The sequence below is a fragment of the Balaenoptera musculus genome, chromosome 17 (genome assembly GCF_009873245.2).
Source record: "Balaenoptera musculus isolate JJ_BM4_2016_0621 chromosome 17, mBalMus1.pri.v3, whole genome shotgun sequence".
In the NCBI taxonomy this organism is placed as follows: Eukaryota; Metazoa; Chordata; class Mammalia; order Artiodactyla; family Balaenopteridae; genus Balaenoptera; species Balaenoptera musculus.
In genome coordinates, this window is record NC_045801.1 from 75,192,149 (window position 1) to 75,213,087 (window position 20,939).

The window sequence follows — 20,939 nt, forward strand, 5'->3', positions numbered from 1 at the left end:
ATACATGCACCGCCTGGTTGACAAGCTGAACGGACAGCTGTTTGGGCCGACCTCTACCCTTAGATGTTTGCCACACTTGAGGTCACAACGTCTGCCCTGTTCTGATCGCATCTGCTGGCAACGTTGTTGTTATTTTACCTTATCACTGAGGACTGCCACAGGCGGAGAGTGCTGTGTGCCCAGCACCGCCTATTTCACACGCACCACCTCATTTAACGCTTATAGTAACCACGAGAAATAGGTATTATCACCTCTGTTCTGCAGAAGATGATAGAACAAAAGCTACTAACATGTATTAAATGTTTCCCACGTGCCACTCTACACAGCAACTCATCCTTCAGTGCTCACAACGATCCCACAACGTGGGCACTGCTATCATCCTGACGCGGCAGGTGGAGAAACCGAGGCACAGACAGTGAACAGCTTTCCAACATCACGTACATTACACATGGCCGAGTCCAGACGCGGACCCAGAGCCTCCTGTCACCAAAGCCACCAGCTCCAGGGAGTCTGGCTGTGTCCCACCTATGAGAAGAGCTCCAGCAGCAGGCAGGAAGGGGTCAAGGGGTGGGTTGGCCAGAGCTGGACCCCCCCCATCCACAAGTCAACTCATACATCTGGCTGGGACCGTCCCCCCAAGTTTCCCTGGAAAAACTCACTGTAAGGAAAATATGCCTGCCTCAAAGCTGGCACGGCTCCACTGTCCCTGGGGCTTCTAAGCAGTGTGCAAGGTGTCCCGGGATAAAGAGTCCTGGTCTGGACGATGCCCTATGTCCACCCAACGCTCATCAGTCGCTTAGTTCCTATGGCCCACCAGGCGCCGGACCTCCCCAGGCTCTCAGTTATTGAGCAGAACAGGCCATGCACTTCAGCAGGAGTGCATGTATTTCACGGCCCAGGGGGAGCGCTCTGGGGACAGCAAGGGGGCAGGCGGAAGCCAGGCCAGCCTCTCAGCCAGGCCTGCAAGCACAGAGCTGGCGGGCGAGGCCCTCTTCCGAGGCGGGCCCCCCCCCATTCCTGCCAGTGACCCCACAGGGCAGACTCCACAAACATTTGCTGAGCGAATACATGCAAATGAGGGAGAGGAGGGAGGGGAGGAGGGAGAGGAGGGAGGGGAGGAGGGAGAGGAGGGAGGGGAGGAGGGAGAGGAGGGAGGGGAGGAGGGAGGGGCGGCAGGGGAGGAAGGCAAGGAGGGAGGGGGCAAACAGGAGAGAAACGGTGGGAAAATGAGGGGGTGGGGGACACCCGAATTCCGCTCAACAAATAAGGGGTTGTCGTTACTTTATGATCATCAGATGTATACACGAATGTAATAATATACTTTTTAACATGTAATTACCTTTGATTTCCCTTTCAGGCCGTAGAGTCTTGTTAACTTCCAACTGAAGTCTCAGAAAGAACAGGAGAGGTGCCCTGGATGTCCAGTTGGAGATGGCTAAAATAAAAGAGCACAGATGATTATTATTATTCTGGAGAAGAGAAGTGATGAATTTTTCAAGTATCATTAAAAAGAAACCGATTTTCACTGAGTAACAGGGACAGGGTATTTCCTAACATACCTGGGGAAAAAACTGGGTCCAAAGCCTCTTTCCAATATAGCTGCTCTAGTAAACTTTAAATCGATTCAGAAAGAAGACAAAAATCAACTAGAAGGTAGGCTATGTTTGTGCATTTAATGGAAAACAACCGAACGAGCCTGTGGGCTGCCACTAGCCCGGAGACCCCGGCAAGGCTCCGCCTCGCTCCAAGCTCAACATCCCCAGTGCAGCAGGGCGTCCTTCAATTCACAAAACCGTGCAGGAAATGATGCAGCCTCCTCGCAAGCAACTGCACAACTGGGGTGGCAAAGAATATATTGTTTGTGTTGCAGAAACTTTGTTCATGTTTGCGAGGGAATAAAATTTTACAAGTCAGCATTTTCTCTTAGCATGTCCTCCAAATGCAGTTCCTACCCGAGCTCACAAACACGTGCCTTGTTGTCCCGACTTTCTTTCTTCTGAAACAAGGACAGCCCTGGGAGGCGACACTGCCCCACTTTTTGAGTATTTCATTTTTAGGAAGGAAATAATTAACATTGACTGGGCACATACTCAGGTCCAGAAACAATGTGACTCCACTTTACAAAGGGGGCAAGACACTGAGGTTTTTTGAGGAAAGTCGTGTCTCCAGGTCTGAGTGACACGTAGGTGTTCTTACTCTATTTGGAGATACTTGGATGAATCATGGAAGTGATTGTTATCTGGACATCTGGCAACTCAAGAAAATATGATGGAAAACTTAACGTCTTCTCCTCTAGCATCTGCTTTCGTTGGATGCCACGAGCCCAGACAACGACATCTTTTTTTACTTGACAGTGAGAGCCAGCAGACAGGGATGGGAGTTGCTCTGACTGTAATAGTTATGTGTTTTGTTGAGATTTACTCATGTTTTGCATGGGTGTAGGAGTAACCAACAGTAAAATTTTTAAGGAGGCACTTGGGACTTCAACAGATGACGCCTGAGTACCACTTCATTAAGGTCGACGCAAGTTTCCCAACCATCATTAGCTCCTTTCTGGAGTGATGTGTAATGAACAATGTGCCAGGAGTTTATGAGTAAGGCTGCAAATCTTGACCTAGATTTTGAATAGCTTCAAAAAAATAAAAAGCAAGCCTGAAAATGTCTGTTTAAGTAACAACTAAGACTGATAATTCCCACTCTCACGTTTAAAACTGTCAAAATAATCTACTTTCTCTTATTACCTAACAATGTTCAGCAAGAACATAAAGCCAGAATTAGTACTAAATTAAAATGAAATATAAACTCCAAGTTCTATGGCTCCTTTTGATTGTTTACTGCCTGCAATTTAAGATTGTATTTTATTTGCCTGCTGAAATATATGGGATTCCAGGAATTCAAATGAATAACATCATAGACATTTATAAGGACATTAGAGAAATTTTAATCCAAAATATCTCTGGGCCCCATTTAAATTGATTGTGACCCATAATAACAAAGTAAAAAGTTTTGTATTTTACTATCTTGAAAACAGTATTTTTTGTTTTGTCCTAAAATTGTATGAAAAATTCCTTTTCATCTTTATCATTATTTTTGCCTTTTCCTTCTCATACTTTGGAAGAGACAAAGTAACAAAGTGCTGAACTTTAACCCTAACAATTCAGAGACAGAAAAGTTACACAATTATGATCGGAATGGGGGATAACACCATATATGAAGAACTTCAGGGCTGGAATTAGCTTCGAAGTTGTCATGTGACCTCAAAACCATCCTAATAGAAATAATTCATAGCACATATTATTTCAGTTGACTCATTTCAGAGCTGAAATGAAATGAAACCCCAGAGTGGTCAAGTGACCTCTCCAAAATCACACAGCGAAGCTGGTCCTAGGTCTCAGATCTGCTAGGTGCCAATCCAGTGCTCTATTAGATCATAATTTCCATATATAACTTCTTAAGAGCTCATAATTTCATCTATCTTTCTACACATCCATTATCCTACACAGCATGGACCCCCCTTGATGAGCCAACCCAACTTTATATTAATACAAGACACGGCTCAAAATGATCAAGAACATACTATGCCTTTGGCTCTATGGATACAGCTAGATTAAACCATTAAGGCCCATGAGAAATCTGAAACCAAATTTGGGATTCTCTTAGGATATCTAACCTAGAAACATCTACTCTGCAAATAGATTTACCCCATCTTATTCATAGCCAAATCATAATCATAGCTTTGCTACAACACATTTTTTCAAGTGGATTTTATAGATAGCTCTCAAGCAAAATGTAGGTATTCTACAGTTTACTTTAGCAGTTTCTAAAGTAAGGATTTCAAGATAATTTACTATTAGATCCACCAGTTCAGACAGACTCTTATTCTCTAAAACTCTGGAATCATTCAAGAGACCTTAATTTACCCAGATCAGCAGCTTACCATCACCAACAGTCACTTGTTGACTCCCCAATAATTTACAGTGTACAGTGGTAGGTGCAAGGGACCCAAAAAGCACGGAAGGATGTCCTTGCCTACTACAGGCTGCCGACTGGGGTCAATTAAGGGGCCTTCACAGTGGCACGGGAGTCAAGGCTTACACACGATGGAAGCACACGTGTGAGAGTATGTTTAGAGAGGCAGTTAGTACCTTCACATGTGGTTTTCCCAGAGATTATGAGTTGATAGATTCAGTAAAAAGTACACGTAGCGAAGCAGGCAAGAAAAGTTAAAATAGGCCAACAGATGACAAGAGATTTCCCTCTACAAGCCCAAAAGAAGAAAGAAAAATGGTGCAGGAAACAAAATATCCATTAAAAAGATTCCTTTCCTGAAAATATGTCAGCAACAAAATACCTCCCTTATAATTTTTCGTATTAACTCATTAATGGTATTAAAACTCAGTGCCCAAAAACATCATGAAAAAAAAAAGACAATCTGAATGAACACTTTCAACAAAGAAAACAAACAAATGCCAAGTAAGCACAAGGGATCATCAACATAATTTGTCAGTAGGGAAATGCAAAATAAAACCTTAATGAGGTACCACTGTATACACACTAGAATGGCTAAATTTAAAAGGGCAAAAACATCAGGTGATGGCATGGATCTGGAGCAACTGGGAGCCTCACTATAATGCTGGTGGAAAATTCAAAATGTTGCAGGCACTTTGAAAAATAATTTGGCAGTTTCTTGTAAAGTTAAACATACACTTACCATACGACCCAGCAATTCCACTCCTAGGTGTTTACCCAAGAGAAATGTAAAGACACAAATTCCACACAAAGACTTGTACAAGAATGTTCACAGTAGTCTTATTTATAATGCCCCAAACTTGAAAGAACTAAAATGTCCATCGACTGGTGAATGGATAAACAAATTGTGGTGTATGGCACAGGGACCGTACTTAGTAATACAAATATTACTGAACTACTGATGATACAACAAATAATTGAATCTCAAAAACATTATACTATGGGAAAGAAGCCAAACACAAGAGACTAAATATATAAATCCACTTACAGGTAATTTTAGAGAAGGCAAACTATAGCACTAGAAAGCAGATCAATTGTTGCCACGGGTCAGAGTGGCAGTAAAGGCTGACTGCAAAGAGGCATAACAGACCACACTGGGGAATGGAAAGGTTCTGTTTCATGACTGTAGTGGTGAGTACATGATTGAGCTTCTTTGTGAAAATTCATTGAATTATTCATTAAAATTAGTTAATTTAATCGTATATGCATTATATACCTCAACAAAACTGATTAAAAACAAACAAAACAAAATTCAGTGCCACCATCATTTAATTTGAAAATCATTAACCTTATCAATAAGCTCTGAAACTCCTTCAGCAGATGGTACTCAACATCTTCAAATACTTAACCAGGATTAAAGCAATCGGTGATGGCTAAGTAACTGGACACCACCAAGAGAGAAAAGGAAAAACCGACAGTCAATAATACTGCTTATAGGAAAACTAAACTATCCCCTTGTTCTACAACTTCCTACAACCTATTGGTTGTGGTCTTTTAATAGATTCCCAGAAAGTGGCTTTATAACGACTAGTCTAAGATAAACCTCCTCAATGTAAAAGGATAACTTTCCTAAAACGATTGCTGATCCATGGAGGGTATAAGAGATAGAAGAACTACCAAGAAATGTGTAGGAAAAAAACAAGTGTGGAAACTTAAATAAATGTGGGCCAGATGATAAATCAACTCTAAAACTATTCTTTAAAACTCTTTGATACATTAATTGGGAAATACTTCTTAAACATCCACAAGTCTATCTCCTAGTCCACTGGACATGCTTAGCTATGATGTAAATAAAGATATAAAACAGGTTTATCACAGTTACAGCTAATCCGAGGTTTAAAATGACTAAAATGTTATATAAAAGAATCATGACTCCAAACATGTGATGATGGAACAATTTCCTAATACTAATGTCAAATATAGGTCAAAAAAACCCAAATTGCATTCATTCAACAACTATTTCCTGAAGGGCTACCATGTATTAGTCACTAAGCTAGATGGAAAAAGCACCAGGATTAAGTAGGAAAGAGCCCTTGACCTTACAAAGTTCATCATCCAAAAAATGTAAGTAATGCACTCCACGGAAGTTATGAACTGATCAATCTGGAAAAGACCTACCAGTTTATTTTTCAGCTCTTAACTACAGCATAAATACTAGTGAAGTTACAGGCTGAACTAAGAGAAGTATTGAATTCAGTGGAAATATACACAAGTACTACTCTGCTCTACACTGGTCAGCTGGTGTAGGGGTGTGGGTAATGTTCTATTGTGCTCTGGATGTACTCCTCACAAGCCCCCTTCCAAAGGCCAGCTTAGGTGCCTGAATCTTCTGTAATGTTGCCACCCACCCCAGAACCCCGCCACATGTCTAAGACGATGCCTGAGCCTGGAACTACCCAGTACCTATGACACAATCCAGGCTGGTAAGAGTGTTGAGTACTCCCAGACCTTGACAACTGAGGCTTGGACAGTTAGGGAGGGGACCTAGAAATATTTCAATTAACTGAGGAAGTGCCTGGCGGGGGGGAGTGGAAGGTAGACCGTCCTACAGGAGAAGAGACGTCATTCTGAGTGGCAGGAGTTACAGAGGCAAATGTGGTTCATGATAAAAGCATTCCAGCCTTGAACAACCTCAAATTTGAACAGAGTGCATCCTAAGGTAGGGAGACCCGGCAACAGCAAGTTTGCTGAACTGAAAATGTAACCACACTCTCGTCCTCACATTTCATCATAATGAGGCACCTGGATCGTTATTAGCACCTCACAACCCGTCTCCCAAAGCCCAGATTGTCAGCCTTCCACGTGGCAGCAAAAATGATCTTTTTATATTGGATTATGACCATGCCCTGCCATCCTCCCACCCCTGCCCACTCCCTCAATGGCTCTCCATCACCCCCACTCAGCCTTGGCAGCTCAGACCATCCCTCCTTCAAGAAGCATTTCCTCGACCTCTCCATGCTTTTACCATTTTGTCCTCTCCATGCCCATGGTGCTTTACCCATCTCCATGCAAACATTCACCCCAGGTAGAAAGATTAGTCACGGCTGTATCTTCCCTGATAAACCATAAACCCCGCCTGGTTATCTCAATCCCTAAGACTTAAACCCTAGGCTCCCAGGATGTGACACTTCATAGATATTTCTGAATGAGTCAGGGATTCTAAGGTAATCCAGTTCTGCATGTCCTGTCTGATCTTACCCCCATCGGCAGTGTAGCGATGTGGGTTATTCCGCTGGTATAGAATAAGTCAGGGCAAATGTTCCATCATCTCGAGGCTACAGAAGATGGAGGTGGGCACCTCTCTAAGGAGTCCAGGCAGCCTTAGTTGGGATACAGCACTGGAACCAAGGTGATTACCTGACGGATTCTCTTGAGTATTCATTTGGCTGGGTTCAATCCTGCTTTCACACCTTCACTAACCATGTGACCTTGAGTAAGTAAACCTCTCAAAGCCCAGATTTCCTGGTCTGAAAATGGAGATAACTATGGCCCTTACCTCAAAGGGTCACTGCAAAGATTAAATGCCAGTGTATCACAGAGGAGTTAGCAAAGGAATCAGTACATGGCGCTCACCTCACTAAATGGGGGCTGATCACTAAGCAACCTCTTTCTGCCCACTTTTCGTCAACAAATGGAAATAATACCTACTTTGGAGTAAGGTGTTTCAGCAGAAATGTGTAAAAACGCCAGGCACAGAGGAGTCACTTGATTATGAATCACTGATTTTGAAACATTCTAGAAATTTACCTTTTATTTCCAAAAAGGCAGGATTATACAACTAGAGACATCTTCTTGAGGTTCAAACTAAAAAGACCATAATCACCTCACTGTCATGCTTTTCACATGCTGTGAATTCACCTCGAAAAGAGGCCTTTTATGTGTTCCAATAATTCATTTATTTGGACTGAGTTGAAACAGATCCTCTATCTCTCTAGGCTTTTTTTTTTTTTTTTTAAGTATACTGAAAAGTTTCATTAAATTCACTCAGATGTATCCCATCACTTTTGTTCATTGATTCTTTAGACACAATAACACTTAGCAAACCCACATATATCCAAGACAGAAATTTCTGAAGAATGTCATAATGGAAAAACCTGTAAAACGCTTATGTCAATGTCACGATTTTTTTATTTTCAAGGATAAATGCACCTGGTTCTAAATAATACATTTTAAAAAAAGAGTGTTGCACACCTCAAATGTTCATTTTTAACACTCTTCAAATTGGGACTCTGACACACAGCTTATTATACAAATACGTTTGGTTTTTTTAAATTTTGGATTATATTGTACATACTGGGTTTTTTATTTTATTTATTTATTTTTGGCTGTGTTGGGTCTTCGTTGCTGCGCGCGGGCTTTCCCTAGTTGCAGCGAGCGGGGGCTACTCTTCGTTGCGGTGCACAGGCTTTTCATTGCAGTGGCTTCTCTTTGTTGCAGAGCACAGGCTCTAGGCGCACGGGCTTCAGTAGTTGTGGCACGCGGGCTCAGTAGTTGTGGCTCGCGGGCTCAGTAGTTGTGGCTCGAGGGCTCTAGAGCGCAGGCTCAGTAGTTGTGGAGCACGGGCTTAGTTGCTCCGTGGCATGTGGGATCTTCCCAGGCCAGGGCTCGAACCCGTGTCCCCTGCATTGGCAGGCGGACTGTTAACCACTGCACCACCAGGGGAGCCCCAAATACATGTTTTTAAACCTAGCATGGTATTAACTGGTTACAACCCAATTATGAATATTGTCATTTTCCAGGGTTTTAATGATTCTGAGTCAGTAGCTGGAAATAATATCTCATTTAGAAAAGATTAGTAAAATAACAAAGCAAACAGAGTTTATAGTGGTTCCAGACTAAATACCAGCAGCAGCTGGGTGGGACTGTTATTTAGATGCAGGAACCTGAATGTAAACAAGAGTGATCTTGCCATATTCTGTGGGACTAATATGCTACTCTGGGAAGAAAGAACAGAGGAGCTTCCTTCCTTAAAAATTTGCAAACTTGTACAACACCAGAGATTTCCCAAATCCAAAATATATTAAGAGAGATTTTCTTTTTGGTCAGCACGGTTCTTCCAAAGTCACTGTACTTCTCATACCATTTACAAAAATAAACTCAAATTGGATTAAAGACCTAAATGCAAGACCGGAAACCATAAAACCCCTGGAAGAAAATCTAAGCAGAACACTCACTGACATGAGTTGTAGCAATATTTTTTGATCTGTCTCCTTGGGCAAAGGAAGCAAAAGCAAAAATAAACAAATGAGACCTAATTAAATTTAAAAGCTTTTGCACAGCAAAGGAAACCACCAAAAAAACAAAAAAGACAACTTCCTGAATGGGAGATAATATTTGCAAATGATAGTCTGATAAGGGGTTAATATCCAAAATATATAAGTAGCTCATACAACTCAATATCAAAATAACAGGCAACCCAATTAAAAACTGGGTAGAGGATCTGAATAAACATTTTTCCAAAGAAGACATACAGATGGCCAACAGGTACATGAAAAGGTGCTCAACATCACTAATCAACAGGGAAAAACAAAGTAAAACCACAATGAGATATCACCTCACACCTGTCAGAGCGGCTATCATCAAACAGACTACAAATAACAAATGTTGGTGAGGATGTGGAAAAAAGAGAACCCTTGTGCACTGCTGGTGGGAATGTAAACTAGTGCAGCCATTATGGAAAACAGTGTGGAGGTTGCTCAAAAAACTAGAAAAACAAAGTTACTATTCTTCTTTACCCAGCAGACACCATTGTAGAAAACGTGTATTTTGTAGCTACTCAAATTTTTATGTGCAAAATCCCTTACTAACCTACATTATGAAAAATATTTCTTTCAAGAAAAAAACATAGGAATAAGGAACTCATTACAACCTAAGGCAGAAAGCACTTATCTTATCTGGAGGCTGATCTTTAATTTTTTTTTCAATTTTTCTATTGTGCTAAATACATATAATACAAAATTTACCATCTTAACCATTTTTAAGTGTACAGTTCAGTGGTATTAAATACATCACAATGCTGTACAACTATCACCACCATCCATTTCCAGAACACTTTTTATCTTGCAGAACTGAAACTCTAGACCCATTAAACAATAACTCCCCATTCCCCCTCCACCAGCCCCTGGCAACCACCATTCTAATTTCTGTCTCCATGAATTTGCCTAAGTATTTCATGTTAGTGGAATCATATGGTATGTCTTTTTGTGACTGGCTTATTCCACTTAGCATAAAGTCTTCAGGGTTCATCCATGTTGTAGCATGGGTCAGAATTTCTTTCCTTTTTAAGGCTAAATATTATTGCATCATGTGTATCGACCACATTTTGATTAGTCATTCATCCTTTGATGGACACTTGAGTTGCCTCCATATTTTAGCTATTGTGAATAATGCTGCTATGAACATGGGTGTACAAATATTTCTTCAAGACCCTGCTTTAGATTCTTTTGGGTATATACCCAGCAGTGGAATTACTGGGTCATATGATAATTCTACTTCTATAAATTATATTTTTCAAATGACTATCTATTAAATAAGTCACTATGTTCCTTGAAAAACAAAAATAGAAATTATGTAATATTATTTAAATAACCCTAGAATATCATGCCAAGAAATTTTGTCAACAAATTTCTGTTTTTCTGCTATGATTATAAACTGGCAATTTTCCATCCTCCTGGGCATCTCTAAATACCAAATAAGAGAGAGCGTTGATGAGATTAAAGTCTCCTCTTTTTTTTTTTTCTTAAAAAATTAGTCGCGGGACTTCCTTGGTGGTACAGTGGTTAAGAATCCACCTGCCAAGGCAGGGGACCGGGGTTCGAGCCCTGGTCTGGGAAGATCCCACATGCCACAGAGCAACTAAGCCTGTGCGCCACAACTACTGAGCCTGCGCGCTAGAGCCTGCGAGCCACAACTACTGAGCCCGCTTGCTGCAACTACTGAAGCCCGAGCGCCTAGAGCCTGTGCTCTGCAACAAGAGAAGCCACTGCAATGAGAAGCCCACGCACCACAATAAAGAGCAGCCCCTACTCGCCACAACTAGAGAAAGCCCGCGTGCAGCAACGAAGACCCAATGCAGCCAAAAAAAAAAAAAAAAAAATTAGTCTCCACGGCATAGTCAATGTTGGACTACAGGGGCTCCAAGTATCACTTAAGCTGTTTGAAAGACACACGCTCCTTATGCTCATCGAGCACATGGGCACAGCTTTCCCACATTATTTTCTGGTCCTCAAGAGAACAAACTTGTTTCACAACCCTGAGGTTTGGGGCTCTCCTGTCTAGGTGAGAAATGTAACTGGAGTCCCCTTCAAGTGCTTTCCAGAGCAGGTGGCAATGATTTCAGGCCGAAGATTCTCTACTTTTAGCTTTCTCTAAAAACAAAGCTATTCATCTCATTAACAAGCAAATGGAGAACAGTGCCAACATCAACACTGGTATCTTCTGCTCTCCTACAAAAATTCAGCGTAATATCAATAAAATGTAATATAATCTATGGGGCGCTTTTTTGTGAACACTTAAGCAGGGCTTTATTGAGGCATCCTGTTTTAGAGTATTACACTTTTTTAATCTGGGAAAATACATATAACCTAAAATTTACCATCGTAACCATTTTTAAGGATATAGTCCAGTGGCATTAGGTACATTCACACTGTTGTGTGACCATCACCACCATCCATCTCCAGAACCCTTCATCTCGAAAAACGGGAATTCTGTACCGGTTAAATATTAACTTCCCATTCCCCTCTCCCCCAGCCCCTAGCAACCACCACTCTACTTTCTGTCCCTAGCAATCGGACTATTCTAAGTACTTCCTGTAAGCGGGATGGTACAGCAGTGGTCCTTCTGTGACCGGCTCACTCGTCAGCACCATATCCTCCGGGTTCATCCATGGGGTAGCGGGTGTCTAATGGGCACCTCTTTTCATGTCACAGGAAAACAGCTTCAGGAGAGAAACGTAGAGCCAGGTGCTCTTCACCTGTGAAGCCCTAAGAATGGACGGGCTAGATATACACCACTGTGGTTATGACAGGAAGAGCCTGACCGCAAAGGCCCCTCCAGAACGACGAGTGTCGCCAGCCCTGCAGGAGGCTGCCGTCAGCCCCCTTCTCCCTGGTGCAACCCTCAAACCTTCAGCACTGCCCCCCAGCATGTGAGCAAGGGGAGGTGTGAGTCAGGCTACCGGCACGTCTGTAAAATAAGTCAGGGTGAAGTTTCACCGAGGACCGAACTTTTCATCTTCAGTGTCTGCTATAGGCTATCTTTAGGGCTTTGAGAAACGAACGTCAATAGGAAGGACTGGCATGGAAAGAGGGACGCTATGAGTAAACATCAAATTAATGGCCCCGTTACATTTAAGGCAGTTCTGCTATCTTAATGGCAATACTAAATGGCATGGTAAGGAATACGGCTTGCTCCATAAAATAGGGCATTTAGTATATGATCGTTTGTAGCAGTTTTTGGCTGTTTGGCTCTTTTATGTAAGCCTTACTTTTCTAACTAAATTGTATGTTTCACAAACAGTCTTTGAATTCTTTTATGTCCATCATGTTCTACTCTCAAATCAATGTCCACAATAAAGTAGGTGTTAGATTAAAATATTATGGGTTGATCAAAAAGGGATTGATAGGACAATCTAAAACATAAAAAATAAATTGATTAATCATCCAAAAAAGTGGTTAAACCAGGTAGTATTTATATCTTGGTGGTTAAAGGTATACTTGCTCTGAAGTAAATGACAATACATTTAACACCAGTGACTTGGAACCTGAAACATGGTAAATAATCCATCACCTTTAAACCATTAGTAGTAGGACCATTATTGCAATGGACTGAATGTGTTCCCCCCAAATTAATATGCTGAAATCCTAAACCCCAATGCGATGGTATTGGCAGGTGATTAGGTCGTGAGGATGGAGCCCTCAGGAATGGGATTAGTGCCCTTATAAAAGAGACCTCAGAGAGCTTCCTTGCCCCTTCTGCGAAGAAAGGACTCAGAAACAAGATTGTTGTCTATGAATGAGGAAGCCAGCCTTCATGATACACAGAATCTGCCTGCACCTTGATCTTGGACTTCCCGGTTGCCAGAACTGTGAGAAGTAAATGTCTGCTGGGCAAGCCACCCAGTCTGGGGAGCCACTCAAAGAGACCATGACAGCTATGAATGCACTTTATGCCCATATCTTTAACTCTTCCTGTTCTCTGACCTACATTTGATTAGGCAATTTCATAACTGAAAAGGAGTTTGTCTCAGGGCAAGTCCTAGAGGACAATGCTTGATTTTATTTTTTATTCCCTTTCAGATATCCTGTTCTGTTGGCAGTTATCAGTAACCAGTGGTGGCTCACTAGAATAACACAGATATCACAGATTTTAGTCTCAAGAAAAGGAAAAATTAGAAGAATGTCACTCAATACATTCAATTGGATACTGATCTTCTGTCACTGCTTTCCATGGGTCAACCCAGGGCCACAGGGCAAGGGAACTCACTGACGGACTTCATACTTTCAGGCATTTACAGCCATAAAAGGAAACGAAATTGAGTTATTTGTAGTGAGGTGCATGGACCTAGAGTCTGTCATACAGAGTGAAGTAAGTCAGAAAGAGAAAAACAAACACCATATGCTAACACATATATATGGAATCTGAAAAAAAAAAAGAGGTTCTGAAGAACCTAGAGGCAGGACAGGAATAAAGAGACAGACATAGAGAACGGACCTGAGGACACGGGGAGGGGGATGGGTAAGCTGGGACAAAGTGAGAGAGTAGCATGGACATATATACACTACCAAATGTAAAATAGATAGCTAGTGGGAAGCAGCCGCATAGCACAGGGAGATCAGCTCGGTGCTTTGTGACCACCTGCAGGGGTGGGATAGGGAGGATGGGAGGGAGACACAAGAGGGAGGAGATATGGGGATATATGTATATGTATAGCTGATTCACTTTGTTATACAGCAGAAAGTAACACACCATTGTAAAGCAATTATACTCCAATAAAGATGTTAAAAAAAAAATGCATGTGCGACTTCCATTTCCAGTTAAGATACAGAGCACATGAAAGGCCTTTGATCTCATGGTAACAAGAAATTTCACCTGGACAAAATGAAAACATACTTTTCTATGAGTCTAGGAAAGAGGAATAAATACAAAGGAGCCTTAATGATCCTAATTTCAACAAGAAAAAAAGGCCTTCGCAGGCGAGCTGAAAGCCCATGAAGGTTCCATATCTGAGGGCTGTGCCCTGCCAGCCTGGATCGGGGAGGAGGAGCCCTCAGAGAGACTCGGCAGGTACGGGAGGGACAGACAAGCCTGACACAACAGTGGGAACTGCTAGAAGAGACTGGAATCCGCAAGAACAACAAGTGAAAAGCAAATCACCTTTCCTAGTAAGTCTGCCCCAACCCCCAAAGGTATCAGAGAAAGTAACGGTATAAAGTTTAGAAAACAGAGAGAAATCACACAGCCTATACATTCTTATGATGCTGCCATCTCGGAAACCAAAGGCAAATCAAAAATAGCTAAAACTGTAGTCCTACCCTCTCCAAGCTGAAATACTGACAAAGATGAAAAAGGCAGATTAGGTGAACTCAAACTAGTTAGAAGTGTAACTCTGACTTTAGCTCGATTCTGAGGGATCTGAATGTCCACTTCTCACTCCACCCTTGCACTCTCTGAGAAGTGAAACAAAATATTATACTTCAATCTATTACTTTATTCACAGCCCCAGGCATACAATTCTTAAAATTACAAAACATATAAGTAAATAGGAAACTGTGACCGATAATTAAGAATTAACACAGTTAATAAGAACAAAATCTCAGATGACCCCATTAATGAAATTAATAGTTAGTACTTTAAAAGAACTATAATAAATATGTTAAAGAATTTATAGGAAAATAAGTATATAATGGGAAAAGAGATTAATTATTTTGGGATACGAAAGAAACTCTAACATAGAACTAAATAAAAATCTAGGACTAAAAATACAATATTTGAAATTAAAAATGTACTGGATAGACTTGCTAATTGGACATTGCAAAAGAACAAGTCAGTAACCTTACATTTTCCAAATTAAACAGAGAAGAAGAACAGGAAAAAACGAACTAAGTATCAGTGACTTGGGAATTAGTACCATTTACTGTGATAAGAAAATATGGTAATTAGAGAAGAGGAAAGAGAACAATAGTATTAAAAATATTTGAAGAAATGTGAATAAAATGTACGAAATTTGATAAAATCATCCCACCAACCCAAGAAGCTCAATGAATCCCAGGTAGATACAAGGAAAACCAGACCTAGGTACATCATAGTCTAATTGCTGAAAATACAACATAGAAAGAAAAAACTTTTAAAAAGCGGCGGTGGGGGGGGGAAGACACACTAGGAACAAAGATAATGACGGCCAACTTCTCATCAGGGATCAGGGAAGCAGAATGGAACAGCATAGTTAAAATGCTAAGAGGAAAAAAAAAAGCTACCATCCTAGAATCCTATACGTGGCAGAATTACCCCCCCAAAATGAAGGCAAATTAAAGAAGTTTCCTGTTAAATGCAAACTGAACACTTTGTTACTAGCAGACCCACATTACAATAAATGACTGAAAAAGTTCTTCAGGTTGAAGGGAAATAGTACCAAATGGAAAAACTCACATATATACAGGAAGGAATGAAGAACACAGAAATGATAAATGTGGGGATAAATGTAAAAAGGTATCTTTTTTAAAACTTTTTTTAAAAAAGGTAATTGGCTGTAAAGCAAAGCATAATAATATATTGTGGAGTTTATAGCATACGTAGAAGTAAAATATATAACAACAGCACAAAGTATGGGAAGAAAGTAAATGGAAATATATAGTAGCAATATTCTTAGATTAAATGTTAAGTAGTAATATTAATTCAGTGTAGACAATGATTTTATATATATGTATATATACCCCTTGAGCAGCCAGTAAAATATAAAACCAATCCTTGGCTGAAAAGCCAAGGAGGCAAAATAAAATACTAAAAAATACGTGATTAATCCAAAATGAGGCAGGAAAGAAGAAAAAAACACATCCGACAAACAGAATACAAATAATAAGAGAGCAGACTTAAAATCAGCCATATCAATAATTATATTAAATGTAAATGGAGAAAATCCTCAATTAAAAGGGAGAGTTTGTCAAGACTGGATAAAAAAGCAACATCTAACTATATGCAATTTATAAGAAACATCCTTTAAGTGTAAAAACCAGGTAAGTCAAAAATAAAAGAATACAACATATATATATATATTTATAAAATATAGTAATACTATATATACTATATCATGATATATAATATATCATGGTACATGATTGTGTGTATATCCATAGGTATCTGTGTCTATATATCTAGACATACACAGATGGATATAGATAGATATCATGCACCACGAATCATAAAAACTGGTATGGCTACATTAAGATTAGAAAAAGTAGACTCCAAGACAAGAAGTCTCCCCAGAGATAAGAAGGGCACATTACATAATGATGAGTCAATTCAACGCAAAGACATTAAGATTTCTAAATGTATATGCACCTAATATAGAACCTCAAACTAAATAAAGCAAAAATTTACAGAACTAAGGAGAGAAATAGACAAATCCACAATCATAGCTGGATAGCTGGAGATTTTTAGCGCTCTTCATACAATGACTGATACAAGTAGACAAAAAAATTGATAAGGGTATATAAAAAATTTGAATATATTGGTTTGAGCATTTAAAAACATAATAATTAACTAGTGTTCTTTTCTAAATAAACTTGAAATACAGAGCAATCCTTAACACCAAAGTACCTTTTTAAAATAATTCTTAGGAATTTACTCTTTATGGTTTTCTCTAGTTCTAAGGAAACCCAGGACATTAATACTGGTCTGGGCTCTTGTGTTCAGGTATTTCTCAGCTTTTGGTTCCAGTGTAAGTATCAAATACCTCATTAGCACCTTTCAGCTATTCACTCAAATGAAATATCAAATCAAACCAAACGACAAATACCAAATCAAATCAATTATCAAAAATCAAATGGTGTGTTGCTTTCCAAAATACTGAAGCTTCTGGGTATCTTCTTTCACAATTTATTTTTTAGAAATTTTGGAAATCTTTTAAAAGAAAATACTCCTGTAATGTCACTCAGAATTTTCCCAATAAATCCTTTGGTCTTCATGCCTCTCAACCCATACATAACCTCTCCTGTCCCCCAATTCTCCCACCCACACTGAGACAAAGTCCCAGCCTAAAGCAAAGCTAGGCTCTCAACTCCACCAATTCTCAGTACCCCCGAGGCCTTTCCCCTACAGATAAATAACTCTAAGGTGGGGTTCGAACTCTTTGTTTTAATATGTGCCTCGGGTGATTCTTATGAAAAACCAGTTTGCATTTAACTCTACCTTTACATTGTCACATGGAGGCATGTAAACCCTCAGCCGGTGCTCACCAGCCACAGGAACCGGCGCAAGTCAATTCACCTCCCTCCACCAGTCTCTCCTCTGCAAGACGGAGACATCTCCACCTCGCGGGAGGAATGGGCGCGGTGCAAAGCCTTAAACCTTGTAGGTGCTCAGCGCTTCGTCAAAGGAATGATGAGACAATGCACACGACGAACAATGTGACCACGCATCCACACTGTGTGGCTCGGAAGCGCGGAGTTACAGGATGAGGTGCAAGCCCTGCACCTGCCGCGCTAGGTTTCTCCATTCCCCGACTCTTTCTGCAGCTCAAGCATTTCACCTCACACAGCAAATCTAGACTACCAGAAGCACCTCAGGCTTGCTCTGCCATTTCACGCCTTAATCCCTCGACTTGGTCCTACCTACCTGGCTAGAACTTCCCTCTGCATCTCTCCCCGACCAGCGGCCTTCCGTCAGCCCGTCCCTTCACCTACCGAACACCCACCCACCTTTCCCTAAGAGGTGGGAAGATCTGACTGGGCCCAGATGGGACCCTCTTCAGGAAAGCCTCCCTGGGCTGGGTCCCTCCCACACCTGCGCATCTGCTCAGGGCATCGTCTCGCTGGGGGCACGGAACGTGGTGCCTGGCACTTCCTGGCGCAAGGTGGCACCTCAGGACACATACGTGGAGCTGGGCAGTGAGCCGGTCTGGGACACCGTGAAGGGTCACCCGTCCGGTGCTTCCCCGGCCAAGAAGGTGACCTCTAACCAAAACAGTGCAGAGAGTGCCAGGAAAGGTCCCAGGTGAGGGTGAACCCAGCTCTCCCGGCCCACCTAGAGCAGCATCAACCCACCTGCCACCCAGCTGGGCCACCTCGGATGCAGCTCCTCCAGGCCCTGGCCCACCTCCAGGGGACTGTGGACCCAGCAACCCCCTAGACACCCGAATGCCACAGAAATGTGAAGATGGGAAACCTTTATCATCTGGGGACACGACGTTTTGGGGTCACTCGTTATGCAACAGTAGATAATACAGATTTTACTTCAACTCCTAGTGTTCTTTTTGCCCAGTGTAATCATTTATCTAAAAGTATCTATTTCATAGATAAAAAGATCATCAAAGGGACACAGAGAATACACGTTCTGGTTCCCTCTGGCCACACTCACCAAAGAGACAGCCGATTGCTCAGATTCTAAAATAGTTTAAAAGATACCCTAGTTTCTGTTTTGTGAGGTACTCAGATGAAATGGGTCAACTATATAATTAAATCATAAAAATAGAATGCATTGAATGATATAATAAGAAATAGTTCAACATTCTATCTATGAGTCAAATTTGTTTCCAAATGGGACTTATTTTAATTATAGAATATACATTTCACTAGATGTCACTTTAAATCCCTGTAACTAAAAAAAAAAAAAAAAAGTTTCAGCTCACTGAAGGCAATTTTACTTAAGGACCTAAGACTAAATTTAGAAATTATCTTCACTATATTCAATTAAATATAATCAATTTAATAATACCTACATTAATTTTTGTTGAAATAAGAAAAAGTGTTCCAAGAATGTAAATTTTATGTACTCTAAAACAATTAAAAAAGAACCAAGCTGTCTGAAAGCAGGAACAGCACTAACGCAGCTAAAAAAATTAAAATTCCCAAGACAAGGATGTTATTTCATAAAAACATTTTTTTAAATCTAAGGAAATAAAATACATTTTCACAGTCCAAAGTCTTGATGTTAATTAACAAAGATATCTTATACTCACTTCATTTTAAAATATTTTATAAAAGCTGAATATGCTCCAAGAACAGATTTCCATTAAAATTTTTTCTTTTAAAATAGAATATGAAGCTCATAGTTTTGCTTCCAAATGTCTTAAAATGCTTAATAAATGGTACCCCCCCCCAAAGCAAACCATAAAGGAACTGATATTTTAACTATGAAAATGCACAGGGACTAAAGACAAATGCAAAGTGGCTATAGAAACACATACACATCCCTAGCTTATTAAGCAGAAGTGTTACATTAAAAATTATCCACTCTGTTTCAGATTCTTGGTGAGAAAGTTAAACCCTGTGACACACAGGTCATCTCCTCAGGGTGAGCTTTTATAAAGCTTTCTGTCTTCCCAACATTTTGCCTATAAGACATCCACCCTCAATCACCCTCCCTCCAGCCCAGGATCCTGCAAAGTTTTCTGGTGCCTGGGGGCTCTCAAATCAAGCACCAGGCATCTTTAAGAATGAGGACTTCCCCCAGATCAGGTTCAACACCACCAGGGAATCCATTAAAAATGCAAATTCTCAGGCCCTCCAGGACCCAGTGAATCAGAAACTCTGGGAACAGACCAGCTATTCGTGTTTAACCCTCCAGGTTAACTCTGGTGTGCTAGAGTCTGGGAATCACTGGCCCAGATCAAGGGCTCCTAAAGCCACCTGCCCATCACTGGCACCCCCAGAGGCAACCTGGGCGCTCCCCCCAGTTCCCACTCGGATGCTACAGAATCCCAGGTGTCCTTAAGGGGCCCACGGTGGGGACCACTGGAGCAGGTAATCTTGAAGGGCCTTTCGAAGAAGAACTGTGACACCAAGTTCACCCTAAGAGTTCCCATCTTGCTTGGCCCTTTGCCAAGCCAGAGAGAACAGAGGGCAAAAGCATGACCCTGCACACAAGAGGCCCGGATCTCAGGGCACAGAAAACCCCCGTGCCCAGGAGACACAGGTCCCGGCCTCCTTCCCAGCACGGGAACAAACACTCCAGAGCTGAAGGCCGCTACTTTGCTCCTCTTACGAGCATTTATCAGTTTGTCTTGGTGTTAAAGAGAGACGTGACCTTGTTTTCCAGCAACGTGCCCCTGAGACAGCGCCCTGAATAGACTCTGTTAAATCTACTGTGGAGCCGACTCAGAGCTTCTAAACGAGATGGAATAAACCCAGAATGAGAAGTAAAAAAAAGATGGTGCTAGAAATGGCAACAGCAACAGCAGGTTATGGGTGAAGCCGACACGTGTCAGGATGGAAATAATCTGGGCCTCGGCGTGGGAGACAGAGAGCTGACTGTCCAGCCCCTTCTGGACCCCAGCCCTCCCATCCCATCAACAGCCCCTCTAGGCCTGGGGAGGGCGGGTGGGCAGAAGGGACAGTCCAGGGTAGAGCGGTCCTCAGGGCCTCTGGGAGCAGCCCCGGGCAGGGAGATCCAGCCGGGGAAGACAAAGGTGGGGATGTTTACTCCACCCCGCCAGCCCAGGTCGGGGGTGGTGAGATGCACGAGCCCAGGAAAGGGAAGGCCAGGCCAGGAGGGCAGTGAGGGCCTCTCTTTCCGCTCACGGTCAAGGCCACAGCCCTGGCTCCCTGAGTGCAGGCACTAGACCAGCTCTGCCCCTCGCCAGCACCTTGAAGATCCCACCTCAGCTCTCAGCACCAAGTTAGGTGGGACAGTAGAAATGCCAACCCCGCAGGCTGTTCTGAGAAAGGTATGGGATAACCCCAGGGGACCCCGAGCAT

General features: G+C 41.6%; 1 protein-coding gene across 3 annotated transcripts in view; it reads right to left on the minus strand.

Annotated features, from left to right (window-relative positions):
• The window catches only part of FAM110B (family with sequence similarity 110 member B), a 136,769-nt gene that overhangs the window by 101,911 nt on the left and 13,919 nt on the right, over positions 1-20,939 (minus strand). For all 3 annotated transcript variants that reach the window (XM_036830775.1, XM_036830773.1, XM_036830774.1), the window contains exon 2: positions 1,340-1,435. The gene's annotated coding sequence lies outside the window, so the exon portion shown is untranslated. The remainder of the gene's footprint in view (positions 1-1,339; positions 1,436-20,939) is intronic.